Source organism: Dreissena polymorpha, chromosome 3 (assembly GCF_020536995.1).
Source record: "Dreissena polymorpha isolate Duluth1 chromosome 3, UMN_Dpol_1.0, whole genome shotgun sequence".
Classification (NCBI taxonomy): Eukaryota; Metazoa; Mollusca; class Bivalvia; order Myida; family Dreissenidae; genus Dreissena; species Dreissena polymorpha.
The window spans coordinates 136,706,146-136,729,072 of record NC_068357.1 but is presented as its reverse complement, the minus strand read 5'-3'; the positions used below and the strand labels follow the sequence as shown (position 1 = coordinate 136,729,072).

Below are 22,927 nucleotides of genomic sequence, written 5' to 3'. Positions count from 1 at the left end.
CAGAATAGCAAACAGTTTGGATCCAGATGAGACGCCACGTTCTGTGGCGTCTCATCTGGATCCAAACTGTTTGCAAAGGCCTTTAAAATTCAGCTCCAGCGCTTTAAGGGTTGACCCTGTACAGCTGTACCACTTAGATCAGCCATTCCAGTTATAAAGGCGCCATTTGCTATACAAACTAACGATTTTTGAAGGTTTGCAATAAACATTTGTAGTTTTAATTTTGGTAAAAATAACATTTCACAAACATGTTTCTAAAATTTGGTACATAAACGTTGTATCGGTACTGACATATTTGCATGTAAATTATACTACCAAATTTAGAAGTAACAGAGGTTAAAACAATGACTTGGTCCAGTTGAAAACCCAAGTAACCTTTTAAGGATGAACTTAAAGACTATACACTTCCAATTGTTGAATAAAACATGCATTTTGCCAACAGCTGAAACAGTTCGGCGTTTGCGTAGTCAACTCTTGTAAATATTTGGAAATTAGCAAGATTACAAGATTGATAAATTAGCAATTAATTTTTTTTCCGACAAAAACATGTTTCTTTTTTTTCGTCAAATCTAGAAAATGACTAAGAAAAATATATTTCGGCCATCCATAGACACCTAGGTGTCAAACATTTGAGACACAAATACAATTTCTGAGAATCAGCATTTCTGATTTTTTCTGAAGTCAGACAATGTGCTACTGGTATAAAATAACGGAAGTTAAAGGTTTGCTAGCTAACTTTTAATCACTTTTTAAACAATCCAAAAACAAAATACGTTATTTTAACTGTAATAACACTATAATATTATCATATCTAAAATATCCAAGTGTCTTATGAAGAGATTCATATGCGTTACTAACATTTATCATATACTTATAAATACATCTCAAATTCACTTAATATAATTGCAACAACTTAAACATAAAATTTAAGTTGCATGCATGAATATTGTTTTCACTAATATTTTCACTCAAAATGGCATGTATACATATCTTTGTAAAAGTTCAAAATTGTACAAAACTGTATAACATGGACAGTTTTTACGCAGTTAATATGTAACAGGAGTTAAGTTACAGGCGTTAATTATTCAGACATTTTTAGTTCGCACAAATATTGATCAATCGTTTGCCCTTTGCAATAGGAATATAGAATCAATTTAAGGAAAATCAATTAGAATCCAATTCATGTACTTGGTTGTTTTTAATTCAGTTATTTTTCTAAAGAGGCAGAAACATTCCTTTCGCACAACTCTTCAATCAAATCCGTGATTTCATTGCCCAGTTTGTTAAGTCGTTTTCTTGACCCAGACGCATGCGGCTCCGGTACTTTCATCAAAATATCTTGGGCAGGTATCCATGCTATATCTGCCTTTGTTGGCCATCTGAAACTGGTTTCTCGTGTCCCTATCTCTTCCATAAAGTTTATCTTAAATCGATCTTCTGAATAATCGATCTCACTAACCAAACCAATGTACCATTCTTGTTCAAAAACTGCAGCACAAAAATCACCTTCTTCAACATGAATCGATTTCTTCCCAGTTTCATCTGTGTTTACATCTTTATTTTGAGGACTATTACTCTCTTCTTCTGGTGGTGTCATTGTCGCTGTAGCCTTAAGAGCGCCTTTGACTTTCTGATCTGATTTACTATTTGTCTTCAACAGTTCATGAACAGTCCAACCACCGCATTCAGAATTAACCATGTCAGATTTGCAATCTGTGCATGAGCATGACAATTCTCTGGTCCCTATTGAAGTATTGCCAATTGGAACAACAGCATGAAGTTTAAAAGTCCCTTTTACTGCTTTGATGTTTTCATTTCTAGTTTTTAGATCATCGGCCGATGTTACGTACATCTCTTGAGTTACATAATATTATGTCACTGCAGTTTCATTTTCAGACTGATTTGCTGGCCATGAGAAGAAATCCTGTGCATTCTGGATTACTACTTTGCTATGCTTTATAGCTTTATAGCCATGTCTGCTGAACGTTTAACACTACCGCCCAACCCATCACACGGGCCCTTCCCATGACTGTTCTCTAGGTAATCCCAGCTTCCACTCCAAATAATGTTTCATGTCTTGTTAAGAATTCGAATATGCTCTTGTTCCGATATTGGGATGTGGGAGAATTAGTAAGGTAATGTATGTGTTTCTAATTTAAATATTCAGACTTAACTTTTGGAACTAGATTTGACACCATAGAAATAACCATTCCTGCATTGTGTATGTTGAGATCAGATATCCCTACGACACTCTTATGCGTTTTATCATGAGTCTTTGGGAAATATGCAACGCTGGTATGCAGAGTAACTTGTTCACTTGTCCAATAAGCTGATTGCACTTCGTCAAGTTCGGTGCACGTAAAGTTTTTGGCAAAGTCCATCCATAAAAGAACATGGCCATTTTCTAGATTTTCACGAAGACGTCGCACTTGACTATATTGATTTTTTACTCGGTCAACATGAGCCCTGAATTCGTTCACGTCCTTTGTGAACATGTCAATGAACTATACCTTTGTAACTTTCGTCTGGACTTGCTTCCATCTCATTTTCCCAGATTTATCAACTCGTTTCCACTCTGTAAATGTTACATGGGACCCATGTTTTTGTCTGAGCTTCTCCTGTATGTCTGCATCGGTGTTCTTCTGTATAAAATTATCAGGGTTTTTTCTTCAAGCTACATCTTGAACTGCCTTTATTTTCAATGAAATGTTTTGATGACGCGAGCACAAACATGTATTTCGACTGCAGAAATTTACCAATAAAACATGTTTTGGTCTCCAACTACTGAATGTTGACCTTGAAATTTTGATATCCGGGTATTCTAACTGAACTTTGCATGTAAATTGTGCAGATAGTCAGTCAATATTCTCTTTTGGTGTTTCTGCTTCTGGTCTTTTTTTCCGGGCATGGTCACACAATTATCCTCACGTTGAAGGAATTCATGAACTTTTCTCTTGACAAGCTGACTTCTACTTGATTCTTTTTTGTTTTGATCTGCTACGTTTAGCTTTCTACTTATACCCAACATCTTCCCAAATGCTCGAACACATTTATATTTCTTCGCAATTTTCAGTTTACAGTTTTTCAAAGCATTCGTTGTCTTGATTTCTTCGTTTAAAACATGAAACTGTAGTAGTTTTTTCTTTAGTTTTGTGTGGCTTTAAGGTGTTAATCCTGAATCTCTTAAATCCATATTTGCCTTTGTGTTTGGTGTAAACGTTTATGTAGTGTTATTTGACTGGGATATTTCCTTGGTGTTTCGCTTGTTGCAGGGTTGGGAATGTCTGTAATATCAATGGAACAACTTTGCATATCAGCATTATCACTTGCATTGCAGTGAGATGTTCTTGTACTCTGTCTTGTGTCTGATGTTTAGTTTTTGGTCTGTATTGCTCTCTCTAACCGTTTAAGTATACGTTTCTTCTCTGTCTTTAATTGTGCATTTAATAATTCAAGTTCTTTAATCTGCTTTTCAGCTTTTTCTAACTCATTGCAAATCAGTCTCTTCCCAGCTTTAGAGTCCCTTTTTTTTAAATCCAGTTTGATTGTTAGAGTGCCTTTGTCATTACTTTTTGTTTGTACTGATTCTCAGTGTTTTAAACTGCATCTAGTTCTTTCTTTTTGTTTTCATTGTGTCTCTTTACCCTTTTTAGTGTTTCTTTACATCTTTTCTTGGCTTCTGTGTCACTTAAAAGAGCTACTGGTATGTATGACTTTCGTTTTCTCTCCCTTTCTTTCTTGGCATAACTTCCAGACTCTTTTTTCTTTTTTCTCTGTATCTTTTCTGTATTTCAGCCCTCAACAGAGGCATCCTACAAGTATATATATATATATATACGAACATTTTTTAGATATATTGCGCGAAATCAAGCTCAATTTTACACAGGTAAAACTTTTAAGAGGTAAGGGGTTAAAAATTAACTTCCATTACATTTCACTTAATCATTTTGTGCTACATATCTATACATTGTCAAAATGTTATACAACCCTGGAATACTTATTTCATTACTATTTACTTACTGCAAATTTATAATGATAAACAAAACTAGGACACATGTATAATAATTCAGAATGACCACAATTTGCAATTGTTTTTAACTTATGTTACATTTAGAAATTTATAAAAATATCAAAAAATGATTTCTGGAAACGTTCATAGGTTTTTAGCTCATCTATTTTTTGAAAAAAAATTATGAGCTATTGTCATCACCTTGGCGTCTGCGTCGGCGTCGGCGTTGGTGTCCGCTTAAGTTTTGTGTTTAGGTCCACTTTTCTCAGAAAGTATCAATGCTATTGCATTCAAACTTGGTACACTTACTTACCATCACGAGAGGACTGGGCAGGCAAAGTTAGATAACTCTGGCGTGCAATTTGACAGAATTATGTGCCCTTTTTATACTTAGAAAATTGAAAATTTTGGTTAAGTTTTGCGTTTAGGTCCACTTTTCTCAGAAAGTATCAATGCTATTGCATTCAAACTTGGAACACTTACTTACTATCACGAGGGGACTGGGCAGGCAAAGTTAGTTAACTCTGGCGTGCATTTTGACAGAATTATGTGCCCTTTTTATACTTAGAAAATTTTGGTTAAGTTTTGTGTTTTGTCCATTTTATTCCGTAAGTATCAAAGCTATTGCTTTCATACTTGCAACACTTACTAATTATCATAAGGGGACTGTGCAGGCAAAGTAATGTAACTCTGACTAGCATTTTGACAGAATTATGGGCCCTTTTTATACTTAGAAAATTAAAAATATAGTTAAGTTTTGTGTTTAGGTCCACTTTATTCCTACAGTATCAAAGCTATTGCTTTCATACTTGCAACACTTATTAACTATCATAAGGGGACTGTGCATGCAAAGTTATGTAACTCTGACTGGCATTTGGGCAGAATTATGGGCCCTTTATACTTAGAAAATTGAAAATTTGGTTAAGTTTTGTGTTTTGGTCCACTTTACCCCTAAAGTATCATAGATATTGCTTTCATACTTGGAACACTCGCAAACTATCATAAGGGTACAGTAAAAGGACAAGTTGCATAACTCTGGTTGTCATTTTTACGGAATTATGGCCCTTTTTTTACTTAGTAACTTTGAATATATGGTTAAATTTTGTGTTTCGATCCACTTTACTTCTTAACTATCAAGGCTATTGCTTTCAAACTTCAAATTCTTTCATGCTATCATGAGGTTACTGTACCTGGCAAGTTGAATTTTACCTTGACCTTTGAATGACCTTGACTCTCAAGGTCAAATTATTAAATTTTGCTTAAATTGCCATAACTTCTTTATTTATGATTAGATTTGATTGTTACTTTGACAAAACTACTCTTACCTTATATACCACAATAGACTCCACCCAAACCATCCCCCGTGCCCTCCCCCCCTACCCCCCCCCCCCTGAATCCCCCCCCCCTATTGTATTTTTTTTTTTTTTTTAAGATCATCCCACAAATGACCACCACACCCTCACACTATCGTAACCCCCAACCCACCCCGAAATTATTTTATTGAAACCGATAAAAAACACAAATATTTATTTTATGTTTGAAATACCGACCAACCATCGCACCCAAGAATCCCCCCACCCCCCCGTCCCCCCACCCGAATCCCCCCCCCCCTAATTTTTTTTTTTTTTAAGATCATCTAACAAATGACCACCACACCCTCACACTATACCCCCCCACCCCACCTCCACACCAAATTTCATTTTTTTTTAATGGTTTAACCACCCCCCCCCGGATGTTTATTTTTTTTTAGCATTTTTTTTCCCATTTTTGGAAAATAATGTAATAAATGTCCACATTCTCATGATATACACCCCTCTTCACTCCACCCCTCCCTCCTTTGTGATTGAAAATGAGAGTCCCTTCACCTTTAAAAAGAAAATAGATGAGCGGTCTGCACCCGCAAGGCGGTGCTCTTGTTAAAGAAAGGGTATGCATACAAACAATTATCATGGAGTCAAACTAAAAATTAATACAAAAGCTTTAGTTATTTATACAATTAGGTGCTTTCAGTTTTTAATTAACTTCCGTTACATAGTCGTTTAATTATGAGCCGTGAATTTGTTGTTGCACACTAAAAAAATATGAAAATATTTATTTAGAATATGTTTTGGTTGTACAGTATGGTAATCAAACTCATTTGTAAATATAACAAGAATGCTTAGCAACAAAGTCAACACATAAAGCAAAGAAAATAAACATTTTACTAACCTTCAGTTAAATAGGTGGAAACGATGTCAAACGTACAACCTTTCCAATGTCAACCGCCATTAACTACTACGTCATAATTCAAACTTCATGATGTTAGCAATGTACCAGGGTTAACAAATAGTGCTATGAGCTTTATTGCATAGAACAAATTATCGATTTTATAACGGAGGTTAATACTCAGGGAAGTTAATAATATTGAGGTTAACTAAGCTTTTTCTCATAAATCGATATATTGAATAAGACAAATCTGTCTCTTTCTTCAAGAAGACAGTCATGTCAGTAATAAAACATTAGATAGCAACCGGGATATATGTAAAAACACATGTTAAATGCGGTTACGGCAGTTAATTGATATTTATGCCCCCCTTGCACATGTTGGTCGGTCTGTCGGTCCGTCCACCAGGTGGTTTCCGGATGATAACTCAAGATGCTCAGGCCTAGGATCATGAAAATTCATAGGTACATTGATCATGGCTCGCAGATGACCCCTACTGATTTTGAGGTCACTAGGTCAAAGGTCAAGGTCACTGTGACCCGAAATAGTAAAATGGTTTCCGGATGATAATTCAAGAACGCTTATGCCTAGGATCATGAAACTTGATAGGTAGATTGATCATGATAGGTAGATTGATCATGACTCGCAGATGACCCCTATTGATTTTCAGATCACTAGGTCAAAGGTCAAGGTCACAGTGACCCGAAATAGTAAAATGGTTTCCGGATGATTACTCAAGAACGCTTATGCCTAGGATTATGAAACTTGATAGGTACATTGATCATGACTCGCAGATGACCCCTATTGATTTTGAGGTCACTGGGTCAAAGGTCAAGGTCACTGTGACCCGAAATAGTAAAATGGTTTCCGGATGATAACTCAAGAACGCTTATGCCTAGGAGCATGAAACTTGATAGGTAGATTGATCATGACTCGCAGATGACCCCTATTGATTTTCAGGTCACTAGGTCAAAGGTCAAGGTCACGGTGGCCCGAAATAGTAAAATGGTTACCGGATGATAACTCAAGAACGCTTATGCCTAGGATCATGAAAATGACTCACAGATGACCCCTATTGATTTTCAGGTCACTAGGTCAAGATCAAGGTCACAGTGACAAAAAAACATATTTACAAAATGGCTGTCACTACAACTGAGAGCCCATATGGGGGGGGCATGCATGTTTTACAAACAGCCCTTGTTTATCCATATTTAATCTGGTCTTTTAAAGCTGAAATATTATTGTATTTGTAATAACAATCAAGTTTAAATCTATCTGATAAGTAAAATTTGATCACAATACTTCAAAATACAGTTTTTATTTCGTTTATAAACTCACTAGTTTGTTCATGATATTGCTTAGTATTCAGATAACGGAAGTTAAGAGCATTTTGGTGACAATCAAACTTGCATACATGCCATAATTTTTCAGACCAATTCCGGGACATTGAGTTAAATTGTCCGGGACTTTTGCCGATTTTCCGGGACATGTATAAAATGTAGCGATATTTATAGACATATGCATTTTTGGTACGTTTTTTTGTTTCGCATCGTTAATTGCATAATTTCGAAAGCCTATCCGAAATACACTTAATCTATTAACGTCAAATTAAACATTACTACTTCCGTTACTAGATACAAGCCACGTGTTTTCAGTGTAAGCGTTCTAAACATACATGGTGACGTCACTGCGTTATTGTTATTAAGACCGGTGTGTAACGCGTTGATACGCCTTTATTCATTTATAACATTTATAAATAAAAAGTTTTGACATGGCGAACGCAATTCAAATTCACTTATTGTTTTTAACGTTATGTTTACTAGGGGTTTAGAACAAGACAATAATAAACCTAGTGAGGATGACGTTTTTATATGCTTACTTTTTTACTCAACTTCTTTGTCGGTTAAAAGTGCGAACATAAACTGCTTTTAATTTTTTACTCAGCGATGTTGGACTTCAGTTGTGTGAACAACTAGCCTTTGCCCTTACGCAGCGGGAAATAATGACGTAGTAGATTAAAGTCAATTAACAACCACATTAAACAATGCCGCCTTTTCGGTTTGACCGCGAACGTGAGACAATCGATATGATAACAGGACCCCTGTTAATTGATCGATTTTGACACGTAGCGTAGTCTGCCTATTCGGGTAGGCATTGTCATGGAGACGCTGCAGATATACACAGATTCGAGGTGCAGTTAAGCCTAAGATAAGATACATGTATATATGGATTTTGTAAATTCCGGGACATTTGACAGATTTCCGGGACAGCGGGACAAGTTATTCATTTCCGGGACTGTCCCGGACAATCCGGGACGTATGGCATGTATGCAAACTTGATATCTAAAAAAATAAAATAGTGTGAATAAATCAATTTAAAGTGTTGAAAGTCAAGAAATACTATCCAATGTTATGTTACTTGTTTTATTTTATGATTGATGACAATTCTATTTGTCATAAACTATTTATTCGCGATGTTACTCATCAAAGCGACCCACAAATTGCTGAAATATTTGTACTGCACTATTCAATTATAAACATTTTTTCAATTCAAAAGTGCATTAAAATGATCTGAAATAACGAGTAATAGTACAAACTTTGCACCGAATACTAAATAATTAAATTTTCTGCATTATTGTTGAAAAAACCCCGTCGAGACATACAAAGACACGTGGATGTATAAATGGTGCATAAATTTCTGGAATGGCTTAGATACGTATTTCCACGCATTTGTAGTCCCTTAAAAACTTAAATTTAATTTAAGAGCTTTCTTACAAGATTCAGGTTTTTTAGGCTTCATTTCCAACCCTTAGATACAGCTGAGTAGCAAACAGCATAAAACCTGAACTGAACAGACTGAGAGTTAATTACTCGCAGGCTGTTCTGGTTTTATGCTGTTTGCACATAGCCATTTTCACATTGCCTCTGAGTGGGAAAGGGTTAATATATTGCTCATTGATTCAACCATGCATCCCCCATGTTCTTGTATTAAAGTGCAGAATAAGATTTCCGGAGAAGTTATTTCTGAGGATGTAAATCCTGGCATTCTTACTTTATACTTTGTGAAACAGTAATCACAATCTTGTTATTTATTTTGATGGGCGACTTTGCATTGTGGGAGACATCCCATCAGCTGTGCTATAAACACTTCAATTCCCTCAATTTCATTTAAGAGGATGATTCATTTTAGTAAAACTGTATAATAGTTTCTAAATATTTTATATATGTTTTGAGCTCTGCTGTTTTCGAAGAAAACCTGAGGTATTGTCAATTAGCCAGCTCGTCGTGTCTTCCGCGTTGTGCTTAAACCTTTACATTTTGTCAAGGTTTTTAACATTGGCTCTAAAATAAAAGTGCTTCAATCTACAACTTTGAAACTTCATATGTAGCTGCACCTTGATGAGTTATACATTCCACACCCATTTTTGGGTCACTAGGTCAAAGGTCAAGGTCACTGTGACCTCTAAAAAAAATATATAAAAAATGCTTTCATTAATTCAAAACTGCACTCACAGCCGAGCCTGGCACCCGTTATGCGGTGCTCTTGTTATAATTATTATGTTATTATTTGTTTCATTCAATTCATTTACAACATTCTTATACCATTTAAAAAGGTGGAAAACAAATTTTGTAAACTTGTGAATTCATCAATTTGTGAACAGATTCCATTATCTAAGCACCTGATTTAAAAAATAAAGAGGATAATGAGCCGTGCTGTGGGATTGATTGGGCTTTCTGCAAGTCAGTGAAGTATCGGCCTAGATTTGTGTACTGGTATGCAAAGGCTTATCAGGGAAAACCACTTTTTCTCATTTTTTTTCATTTAAAAGAAATCTTTTCTAAACAAAAATCCAATCTAGGTGGAAAGTGTTGTCCATGCAGATTAGCCTGTGCAGACTGCATACTAATTATAGTGAGTATTTTTAAACTGGTTATTAGATTGGCGAATGTCGGCATTAGATTGGCGAATGTCGGCAGGCGGTCGGGCGGCTGGCGGGCTTGCGGGCAGGCGGAACAAGCTTGTCCAGGCCATAACTTTGTTTATTGTGAGATTTAAAAATCGCGTGGCACATTTGTTCATTATCATTAGACAGTGTGTGACGCGAAAGAATTATGTCGATATCCCCAAGGTCAAGGTCACACTTTGAGTTAAAAGGTCAATAATGGCCATAAATGCGCTTGTCTGGGCCTTAACTATGTCATTCATTGTGAGATTTTAAAAATCATTTGGCACATTTGTTCACCATTATTGGACGGTGTGTCGCATGAAAGAATTACGTCAATATCCCCAAGGTCAAGATCACCACAACTAAAAATAGATTTATTTTGAAACAAAGGGGTTTAATTATAAACAATCAGTTCAGTTTGAGTTGTCTCATCCCAACATTTAGTTCATCTCCCATACAGCTCTAAAAGTTGTATCTTAATATTAAAAACTTGTTTATTCTCAAGTGTGAAGATTTATAAGCAAAACAACAACAGCATTAATTTAGCAATTTTAGTCAAAACGCCACAATTTTTCCCAATCCAAAGGGACCCATCCCAATCCTAAAATAGTGAAAACCCCCACATATTTTCTGTGACTTACTCGTCCCATTAATATGCACTGGCCAGTAACAGAATGTTGTTGCAGTCAGTTAACATCATTGGTGACCAGGTCGATCTTATCCACTTACATGGACATCTCCAGTGCTAATTGATGATGCAGATGAAGATAGGAGATGTAAAAAATCAATATTAGCATCATTGATTGAGATGCAACTCTTCCTGGAGGAGTCTTCAATATCAATCTGGACTCCTTATTTTAATGTTATTTGGGTGTTGTTTTCCTCCTTTAAGTCACTTTATATATATTTTTGGAATGCAAGTTGATAGGATGATGCTAAGAATGAAAAATGTTGTAATAACACAAAAAGGTTTTTTTAGAAACAGATTTGATTGAAAAAATAACAACAACAATAACAAAACAATTATTAACCAATTAACTGCTACTGCAACCGAAAAAAACTTTGACCATTATTCTTGTGTGTATGGTGTAACAGCTAAAAAGTTTTAACTATAATATGTTTAAATTTGATTGACCTGAAGTCCTGGTGAAATAAAACGCTTAACTTCTAAATGTAAATTGTAGTAATTTCTAGTTCATTTACAAACCAATAGTTTAACTACATCTTACTATGTCGGGTTCACCAAACCCTTGTCAAAAAAGTGAGCAAAATCCGGTTATAACCCAGTTTTAAACTGGGTTTAACCCTGCGGTATTGGCACCGAGCTAAAAGCGAGTCTTTTAAACACACTTTTTGCTTACCGACTTGGTTTTATCTGAGTTGAATCTTGGTTTAACTCGCTTAAAGCCAACATAGTGGTTTTTTAACCGTCTTAAGTGGGTTTAAAGTGAGTTTTTTCAGGCATCTGTGTTTAACTCTGTGGTATTTGCACTGTGCTAAAAGCGGGTTTTTCAGACACGCTTTTAGCTTACCGACTGGGTTTTTTAGCTTACCGACTTGGTTTTTTCTGAGTTAAATCTTGGTTTAACTCGCTTTAAACCAACATAGTGGGTTTTTTAACCATCTTAAGTGGGTTTAAAGTGAGTATGATTTTCTACAAGTTGGTTTTTTGAGGTTTTTTAAACATGCTTAGACCAACTTCTGTCTGTGGAGTTGGTTTTAAGTGGGTAAAAAGTGTGCTTTTTATGTGAGCTATAAGCAGGCTAAACACGGTTTTTAAGTGAGCGAAAAGTGAGCTGAAAGCAAGCCTTTGTTAGTTTTTTTCACAGTGAAAACATGCTTTTAACTCGCTTTAAACCTAGTTATTAACAGTATTTTATCTGTGAAAAAAACAAAAGCAATTTGTGGGTTTGGGTAAGTTGATTTTTGTGGGTTTTAACAGTGTTTTAGTGAGTTTTTTTTAAGAAAGTAGTTTTTTTGTGAGCCTTTTGTGGGATTTTGCAGTGTGAAAAAAAAAAATTTGGACTGATATGTTCTAGAAAAATGGTTTTTGTGAAGCAATTACAACAGTTCATTATAAGCCCAATGTGGTTAAAAGGAAAAAAACACAATGTGTACGAAAATTATGTTTATATGACAAAAATAGTACACCGCAAATTAATACTAACAGATTATTTTTACAATACATTATAAAATAATAGACATTTATGGAAGATTTTAAAGCAAAAGTTTGACCGCAATGGACCACTGCGGGTGGAGTATTTAGACCGCAGCTGCTGCAGAGACCTGGATCTCAGCTGTTGGAGGTACCTGAACCGCAGTGGAATGAGGAACCTGGATTTCAGCTTAAGGAGGGACCTTGACGGCATACGGTGTTGGGACCTGCACAGCAGCTACTGGAGAGACCTTGACCGCTAGGGGACCTGGAAAGCAGCCAGTGCAGGGACCTAGACCTGATCTTGGCGGGTGGAGGGACCTGGAAAGCAGCTGGTAGAGACCTGGAAAGCGGGCGCTGGAGCGACATGTAGTTGTTCCATTGATGCTGCTTGTGTCCTTCTCCTCTTGAGCATCTCTTATGCCAGTTGATCTGCAAAGGATTAATACCATATCACTTTCAAAAGGGCAAGGCATTCTTCAAACATGTTGATTGGTTATGTTTTTGTTCCACTTAACTATGAAATATTGCTGTTATGGTAATCTTGTTGCTTTAATAATAATAAATTTAAGTTATTTGCTTGTTGTTTTTGTTTGTTTATTTTTGAAATTTTAATCCCGTGATCACATGTGACTTAGCACTTTTCATCAATTATTAAAAGAAATTGCGTTTGGTAGAAAATGCAGTTTGAAAATGTACCAAGATGCGTAGTCTTATTTGGCTGTGTGGTCTGGTGGCATTGTAAATGCAATAACCTGTATAGTTTACCTCTCAACAAATCGAGCTTTCTTGGTCAAGGACAGGGCGAGGTTTTCCCACTCTTGTTCCCCTCAAGTTTGCCAGCTTGTGCAGGGTAAAAACCAGGTTTAAAAGTCCATACATCAGGCAGGCGATGATGCACATTCTTTCCAAAGGATCTTCCCAACGATGTCAATTTTGCCTTGTGGCAAGAGTTTAACCTTCAAAATTAAAATATATAAGTTCTAATTAAGTAAGAGGGAAAGAAATCCGTTCAGTAATAACCAGAAATAGATATAAATAAAATTTTAGATGACAATAACCATGAAACACAACCATAATTATTCACTGTACACAACATTTACACTTTTTCATGTGTAAGTTTATCTATTTTTGCTTCAAAATGTGTTGTTTTTCCTTTAAATTGCAATACAATAACTTATCCATTTACATTTCCCAGTGACAATACATAAATATGATAATGATCATAATTAATTCAATAAACTAAATAAAAAAAGGGGTGAAGAAATGACAATACAAACCTGTTAAAACTGTTCTTCAGTATTCCAAAAACAACAACAGGCAGTTCAACCTCCTTTCCAACCAACTTATTATTGATTTCCACATTGCAGTAAAAAACACATTGTTTTCATCACACAATACTTCATGCTGACAGAATTTCAAGACATTTTACACTACCATTATAAGTCTTTCACTTCTTTATATTAATGTTGCTGAATTAAATTTAGCTCAATATTCAGTTGCTGACACCAGCTTGTTTTTCAAAAGTTGTTGTTTTCAAAAAGATAACTTCCTCAGTGCAATAGCCAATCAAAAGCCTTATATCTTATTCCACACAGCCTTATCTCTAGGACCCCATCAGTAGCCTTATCTACCCCTAGATAATCAGTACCCTGTTTAGCTCTGAATGCCTGACAGATTGTTATCTGTTTATTGTTAGTGGTGTGAAATAAGGGTGTTTTAAGGTATTGTCTTGTTATTTTGTTGACAGTTTATGTAACACAGGTAATGTTTGGCATTTTATTATTTTATTCCAAATTAAGAAAATTGATATGATGGTATCATATGCAAATATCAAAATCTTGCATAACTTATGTACAAAAATAAATAGATTATTTCCAAAATAATGTTTCCAATACCATAATTATTTAAATATGCAGATTTTACAAGTAAATACTGTTTTAAACAAATATAAACAATCATATGAGATTGTTTAAAAAAAAATAAAAAATTAAGACATAAAACAATCATAGGATATTGTTTATAATAAAAACAAACATAAAGAAAAAATTCAAAGTGAAACACAAACTCTTTCATTTTCATGTATAAAACTAAGCTTGACCATTGTTAGTTTTTGTCAGTGATACTTGTTGTCCATCTGTGAACCTGTGATGTTCTGAAAGAGCCATTTTCATCCAATATTCCCTAAAAATTATGGGGAGCACACAAATGTACAATAGGGACAATGGCAAACAAGCTGTAAAAAAAGCCCCTTTACAATTGACTTGTTTTATTTATGGCTATAAACATCAAACAAAGACCCAGTTGAAGAATTATTGTTTCATTGATGAGTTATATTAATAAACAAAAGACCAACTTGTTGAAAAGTGTGTTAAAGTGAGTCTTTAAGCCTCGTTGCAGCTCTCAACTTATTTACAAAAAGACCAAGTTAAACTCGCTTAAACCCACTTCTGTTTAAAAAAAGACCAACTTCTGTTGTAAAAGACTCGCTTATAAAACAAAAAGACACACTTAAACACACATAAACCAACTCATAAATAAAAAGGCTCACTTTTGACACACAAAAAACCGACTTCTTACTGAAAAAAACTCGCTTAAACACACATCTTCTTAAAATAACCAACTTTAAACTCAGTTAAGCACAGTTTAGCGCACATAAAACTCACTTTTATTAGCAAAAACCAACTTCCGCTAAGAAAAACTCAGAAAAAACACAGTTTTATGTTGGTTTAAGTGTGTTTTGGTATGAAAGTGGGTTATTTTTTGACAAGGGAAGAAACAAACAAGTCTAAGGTGGACATCAATCAGTTATAGTTTATACAATTATGTACTTGTAACATGAAACATCCTACGCAGATTCTCTTCAGAAAATTACTGAATGACAGAGCTAACGAGAATGTTGTCATCATGTTGAGTTCATTAATGACCCAATCAAACACTTTGAATGCCAATCTGTCCATCAATGTGGTACATACGACAATCGACAATCCGATCAAAGATTACTGTACAAGGAATAGCAGTCTGTTCAGTGTTGAAGAGCCGTTGAATGTTCTGGACCTTCCATTATAAACAAAGATGTCATATATCATGCAGCGTTGACCTTTTTGGTGTAACCCTTTATCACTTAGATACGTGTTTTGACACAGTTGTTGTCCCTTAAACAGTTACGGGTAAATTAAATTAAAGGCCTTTTTACTAGATTCAAGTTTTAAAGGCTTCATTTTCAACCGTTATATACTGATGAGCAGCAAACAGCATAAAACCTGAACAGACTGCAAGTTACTTGCAGTCTGTTCTGGTTTAATGCTGTTTGCACATAGACATTTTAACTTTTGCTTTTGAGTGGGAAATAGTTAATATAGCCCCATAGCTTTCCCGTGACTGTTAAAAGGTATGTGACACTTAAGATTTGTGCTTGTCTTTGGTTTGTGTGGTGTGTTGGTCAATTGGTCACATGTCATTCAAATAAAGGATCTTGTAGTTGGTCAATTGGTCACATGTCATTCAAATAAAGGATCTTGTAGTGAAAGTAAGATTTATCTCCTTCTGCTTTAATTGGTTAAAGATGGAGATATGGTTTGTTTATATAATATTAATATTCCCATACAAGTTTTACCAAAAATAAGACTGCTTGACCTCTAGGCTTTGTTTAAAATTAGTGTTTTCCATACATGTAAATGACAAGCAATTTTTTGTCTGGACTGCCCATTGGTTTCAAGTTCTGAAAACACAAGCCTATAATATGACATTCTCAGATGCATAAGTTCTGGGGGCATATTAAAATCGGAATGTTAGTCGTCCATCCGGATTAGTTTCCGCTCAAGTCAAGCCATTGTCATCAAATCTTCACCAAACTTCATGAAAATGTGTAAGGCAATAACATCTAGATCAAGTTCGATAATCGGCCAAATCAACCCAGACACTCTTGAGTTATGGCTCTTGAATCATCGTAAAATTGGGTTTGTACTCGTTTTCGCTCAATAACTTAAGCAATTGTCATCAGATCTTTACCAAACTTCATGAAAATGTGTAAGGCAATAACATCTAAGTGAAGTTCGATAATTGGCCAATTTGACCCATTTACTCCTAAGTTACCGTCCTTGAATCATCGAAAAATTGTGTTTTTCTCGTTTCCGCTGAATAACTCGAGCAAATGCCATAGGATCTTCACCAAACTTCATGAAAATGTGGAAGGCAATAACATCTAGGTCAAGTTCGATAATCGGCAAAATTGACCCAGACACTCCTGAGAAACGGCCCTTGAATCATCGAAAAATTGCGTTTTTTCTTGTTTCCGCTTAATAACTTGACCAATTGTCATCAGATCTTCACCAAACTTCATGAAAATGTGTAAGGCAATAACATCTAGGTCAAGTTCCATAATCGGCCAAATTGACGCAGACACTCCTGAGTAACGGCCCTTGAATCATCGAAAAATTGCGTTTTTTCTAGTTTCCGCACAATAACTCCAGCAATTGTCATCGGATCTGCACCAAACTTCATAAAAATGTGTAATGCAATAAAATCTAGGTTATAAAAGTTTAATAATCAGCCAAATTTACCAAGGCACTTCTGAGTTACGGCCCTTAAATCATAAAAAAATTGTGTTTCCGCTCGAAAAATGCTCATAACTTCTATGTTGCTTCAGATGTAACCTTCATATTTGGTATGCATGTGTATATGGACATTCCCGTCTGTAGATCTGCCGCGGAATCATATGGAATTCTATGGAAATCGTTAGATGGAATTCCGTGGAGTATTGGCACTAACTTTCCATCCGATTCCATGCAATCAATGGAAAAGTGAAAAAAAAACAGAAGAGGGACTTGATATGGGATGGAATTCCATAAAATGCCGTGGAATTCCATAGAATTCCGTGGCATTCCATAGAATGCCATGGAATTCCATAGAATGCCGTGGAATTCCATAGAATGCCGTGGAATTCCATAGAATGCCGTGGAATTCCATAGAACGCCGTGGAATTCCATAGAACGCCGTGGAAATCCATAGAATGCCGTGGAATTCCATAGAATGCCGTGGAATTCCGTGAAAAGCTATGGAATTTAATAAAAAGCTGGAATAAAATAGAAAAAAACAGATTATAGATTAAAGGCATTTTGTTGATTTTGAAAAACAAATGTGAATGTAACTAAAGGTTTCATCATAGAAGTTAAACAAGAACAAGATATAGCATCAATCATTAACCACACACGTGCAGTCACAGTACATATTCAAAAATGAGTGGTTTTACATTTTCATAAAGTACCTACTCTCTTAACCACAGGCATGCACACACACATTCAAAAACACATCCATAAACATGCACGCATATACAGGTGAGAAAAGAAAAACTTATAAAAGGCACAATATAAAACATAGAAGTAGAATTTTACATTTATCTTATGACAAGTATACATCCTTTCTCACATATGTTCATAAACACACACAATTACATGCACACACACACATCACGCAGAATTGTTCTCGAGTTTTTTCTCATACATTTTAACGTTCAACAACTGTTCCTTATTAATTCTAGAACACTTTCAGTATGATAACAGAAGTTCAGTTTTAGTTGATGTGTTCCAGTACAATTCTAGAAAAGTTCCGAAGGTTAACTTCAAATATTTAAGTCTGAAACCAACTTTCTAGAAAACAAATTCCCGTGCAGACAGCCAGTATTCAAGTACTGAGCATAGTTAATAATAATACATAACAAATTAACAACTGTTGTAAATTTGTTATTTATTATACTATGCTCAGTACTGTTGAACACGGACTTTATTCAATTATCCAAGTTTCAAATTCCTAAATTAAAAAAAATATAATAAATTAAGACAAAAAACAAACACAAAATATAATTCACAAAATAAATAACTGGTCTTTTTTTATACAAGAAGTAACCCAAATAAAACATGTCACCAGCCACAGACTGCCAGGCTTAACACAGAGGCTTGTTTTTAAAAATGTTTGTCCAAGTCTTCCACTGCCATTTTCCTTTTCTTCTGAGAATATTGAACACCAGTCACTGCCTCCGGTTTCTTTTTGGTATGAGGTACATTGTATACTGCTCACATGTGCTCTACAGAATAAAAAATCATAAAAATGTCTAAAGCAAAGAGTTATTTACATTCAAACTATAACAAGAGATTGCAAAGCAATATGGTCCCCTACCTGTTAAACTTCACTATTTTAAGTTTGTTAAATATATTTGTTGCCATAGCAACCAGAATTCTTGTATTATAAACAACATGAAATGACGTGCAAAATGTCCTTATTGTCATCTGTTCATGTTTCAAGTTTCATGAAAAAATACTTAGAACTTTTAAAGTTATCACAGGATCCAGAAAAGTGTAAGACAAAATACTTTCAGGTGGTTAACATTAAATAACTTATCTAGCCCAGGGCATGACAATATTTACCATGAATGTGTGGCCCTGTAAGTCCTCTAGGTGAATGCGCTTAAAGAGCGGCTTTGCTGTTGGATTATTTCCCTGCCAAACTCTGCAGTATCTTCCATCAACTGGTCAATGGTAATTAAAGCACATAATGAAAATGTATAGGGAACGTAATTCATGAATTGTTTTAAATATTAAGTTGTTAAATGGTCTATAGAAAGAGAACTAAAAACGAAGTGAATACATCGCAAAGCACTAAGCATAACTTAATTTGTTGGTATGATTAGTACAAATTTATTATTGCTATAATTAGAATGATGTGTAATTCTATTGGTATGAAAATGCACACTCAGATACCTAAAAACCAATTCCATTGGTTTAATTTTTTATTTACAAGCAAATTCGTTGAATTGATATCCCCCGCCAATATGCTTCTGGACACATAAGTATTATATTTGACACTCAAACAAGCATTTTTTAAAGATACAAAGGGCCATAACCCCGTTTTTAACAGATGGTGTACAATGCCATTTGGCGTGCATCATCCTCTTATCCATATATATAGTCGAACCAGGTTTCAATGAAATCCGCCAAAGCACTTCCAGGATATGGCATTGGACACACAAAAAAGCATTTTTTCAAGATACAAAGGGCCATAACTCTGTTATTAACTAATGGTGTACAATGTCATTTGGCATGCATCATCCTCTTATCCATATACATACTCACACCAAGTTTCAGTGAAATCTGCCAAAGCACTTCCAAGATATGGCTATGGACGGGGGATAATAATAAACATTAACACCATTAATGAGCATAGAGTGCTCAACATGCACAGTACAAAACTTCCTTAGCCTCAGTTCTTTAACCTTGCATGATAAAATTCCGATACTACATTCAACGTTATTAATTTCTCCACATAGGTCTTATTACTTCCTTTTTCAACCTGCAAACTCCACTAAATGAAAATCTGGGTGACAGCTGCTTTTAAACTAATATTTGCCATACTAAAACCTCAAATATCACATAAAAAGGTCTACAATAATGTCATAAGAAGATTAAATTTAAAGGAATATTTATAAATAATAAAAATCACAAACCTTCAGTTGTTGTTCTATTCCTAGACAGACTGCTCAAACACTGTATGCATCACTCTTTAACAATATTTCATGTCACTTTCCAAATGATATAAATACATAAGTATTTTAAAAAAGTGTTTTTAATGGAAAAACTAATGAACTCTTCTGTTTGTTAAATTTCTTTAACTTTATTTTAACAAGTTAAACCAGTACATTTTCCACCATGTTTCATGTTTCAATCTAACAGGTAAACTTTCTGTATTTGAATTAAGCCAATTAGAAAAGGCTGTTATATCTTATAACCAATAGATTTGCAGCAAACATACCCAACATCTGACTCACTGCACAAGCTGGGCTTATCAGATAGATTGTTATTTGACAACCTGGACTGGCTGAGTTTGATATTGAGAGAAAACAGTGTGTATACCACATGGACAGGGTTAAGGAATTTAAACTTGTAGAAATTGCTTTGAAAGTAACAACTACTCCTACTTCTGCAGAACTACTACTTTAATTACTACAGCATCAACAACACCACCACCAACAACAACAGCAACAATAACAGCAGCAACAACAGCAGAAACAACAACAACAGCAGCAACAACAACAGCAGCAACAGCAGCAGCAACAACTGCTACTACTGCAACAACTGCTACTACTGCTACTTCTATTGCTACTACTATTGCTACAGAAACTGTTAATGCTACTACTTCTACTACTACTACTTACTGCTACTATATCAATTACTACAACAACAACACCTACTACAACAACAACAACTACTACTACTAATATAGCTACTACATCTACAACTACTACTACTACTGCTGCTGCTGCTATCGCTACTATGAAGTCTATTTGGCTATTTGTAAGTGTAAGGTGTTCTATATGTGTTCTTATTCCCCATTAGAACTTTTGTAGAACTTACTGGTTCTTAAAGCATTCTAGATGTGTTCTAGAACTAAATTTTAAAACATTTTTAGAAATTTCTTGACCATATTTTGTCCTTGAAATGTTCTAAAAAGGTTCTTGAAATTATTGGTACAGTTTAAGTCCTAAGCCATTTTCCACAAATGTTCTGGATTTATTCTAAAAAACTGTTTTGGAACAATTCCAGAACATACGTTTTAGAACACAAATATGGAACAGTTCCAGAACTGTTCCAATTTCTAGAACAAATTTATAATTATCTTTATTGCATTTTCTTTTAAATACAAAATACATGATGAAAATAAATTCATACATGTATTAAACTACAAATACATTTCAGACAACCAGCGAAAAATTTTCTAAGTTATTTTCCATTGATTTCCATCCAAAAAAATGTATAAGTTATTTTCCATAACGATTTCCGTTGATTAAAATGGCTAAGTCCAACTTTCCATGGTGTTTTCCATACATTCCATGGAAATGCATGGAATTTTAGTCGAGATTCCGTGGAATTCCATAACAGCTTCAGATGGAAAATTTGCAAGTGGATGGAATTCCATCAAATTCCATGGATTTCCATCGATTTCCGTATAATTCCATAATATTTTCTATAGAATTCCGTAGAAAAGTGCTAATGACTATGGCAGATCTACAGACGGGTTGAAGGCCTTTCCATACGCACACAAATTTTGACCCCCTTGACCTCAAACTGAGGGTCCGCGTTTAGGTTTCGAAATCTGCGATTATGTTTCGAAAAAGCGTTTTTCGGGGACATATGTCTTCCGATGGAAACAGCTCTTGTTAATTGTTGCATCCACATAAAATTTTGTATGAGTGGTACAAATAAGTTAATAACAGATATGTTTTTTTTTGTTTAGTACCACATGGCCCAAATACATGGGCACAGTTGTTTACAAATATTTCATTGGTTCATGTAGTTTTCTTTGCATATCAATGAAATATTATAGGAATCAAAAACCTAAACTAAATGTGAAATTATGAGGCTTAAATTTTAAGCTCGGCGTTTTCGGAGAACCCAAGGAATTGTCATAGCCAGCTCGTTGACCGCCGTCTGCCATCCGCCGTCCACGTCATGCTAAAACCTTAACAATTTGGCTCTAAAATCAAAGTGCTTCCACCTACAACTTTGAAACTTCATATGTATATGCACCTTGATGAGTTCTACACGCCACACCAATTTTGGGGTCACTAGGTCAAAGGTCAAGGTCACTTTGACCTAATAAAAAAAAACAATTAAAAAAAATTCTGACAAGCTTTCATTTTTAGCTCGGCTGTTTTCAGAGAAAACCCGAGCTATTGTCATAGCCAGCTGGCCATCCGCCGTCTGCCGTCCGACGTCCACTTAAGGCGTCGTGCTAAAACCTTAACATTGGCCATAACTTTTTAAATATTGAAGATAGCAACTTAATATTTGGCATGCATGTTTATCTCATGGAACTGCACATTTTGAGTGGTTAAATTTTCAAGTTGAACATCATACTTCAAGGTCTAGGGTCGAAAAAACAAAGTCAAGGGAAGTAATAAGCTTTAAATGGACATAGTTATCTGACCTGCTCAGGTATATATTTTTGTTAAATAAATCGAAGCGGCGCAGTAGGCGGCATTGTGTTTCTGACAAACACATTTTGGTAAAAGGTCAACGTCAAGGTCATCCTTCAAGGTCTACGGTAAAAAATAAACATTTAAGGGAAGTAATATTAGCTTTAAAGGGATGATATAATTATCATTTCTTTCATGTATTAAGTTGTTAATAGTAGTGTTCATTACATACCTGTGGACTTATGTCCATAGATACATGAAGAACTCTGGCTATGATCTCTTTGATAAACCACAGGCCTTGGTTGTCTATGATGTCTGACTTGGTCATTTTTGACTGTCTGCAGACACCCCCTCCCGGTTGGATTGGACAAAATCCAAGGGAAGTACATGTAATAAGCTTTAAAGGGAGATGATTTCTAAACCTGCCAAATGATAAATACAAATTTTATTTCAAAGTGGCGCAGTAGAGGGCATTGTGTTTCTGACGAACACATCTCTTGTTGGGTCACTAGGTCAAAGGTCAAGGTCACTGTGACCTCTTTAAAAAAAAAATTCTGACAAGCTTTTGCAGCCGAGCGTGCCACCCGTTATGCGGTGCTCTTGTTTAAAAACTGCACCCGTAGCCGAGCGTGGCAGCCGTTATGCGG

General features: G+C 35.2%; 1 protein-coding gene and 2 long non-coding RNA genes across 9 annotated transcripts in view; 1 reads left to right on the top strand and 2 right to left on the bottom strand.

Annotated features, from left to right (window-relative positions):
• The window catches only part of LOC127871600 (kinesin-like protein unc-104), a 170,470-nt gene that overhangs the window by 19,949 nt on the left and 127,594 nt on the right, over positions 1 to 22,927 (top strand). The gene's annotated exons all lie outside the window — the stretch shown is intronic.
• On the bottom strand, positions 12,274 to 15,092 carry LOC127871610 (uncharacterized). 2 transcript variants are annotated; one of them, XR_008045472.1, is made up of 3 exons: positions 13,594 to 15,092; positions 13,082 to 13,272; positions 12,274 to 12,745 (listed from the first exon to the last, which is right to left on the bottom strand). It is a non-coding gene; the product is annotated as an uncharacterized LOC127871610 (long non-coding RNA). The 2 variants fall into 2 exon arrangements; XR_008045471.1 differs by having other exon boundaries at positions 13,082 to 15,092.
• Positions 17,009 to 21,349, bottom strand: LOC127871612 (uncharacterized). The gene is made up of 3 exons (XR_008045474.1): positions 19,812 to 21,349; positions 18,736 to 18,836; positions 17,009 to 18,395 (listed from the first exon to the last, which is right to left on the bottom strand). It is a non-coding gene; the product is annotated as an uncharacterized LOC127871612 (long non-coding RNA).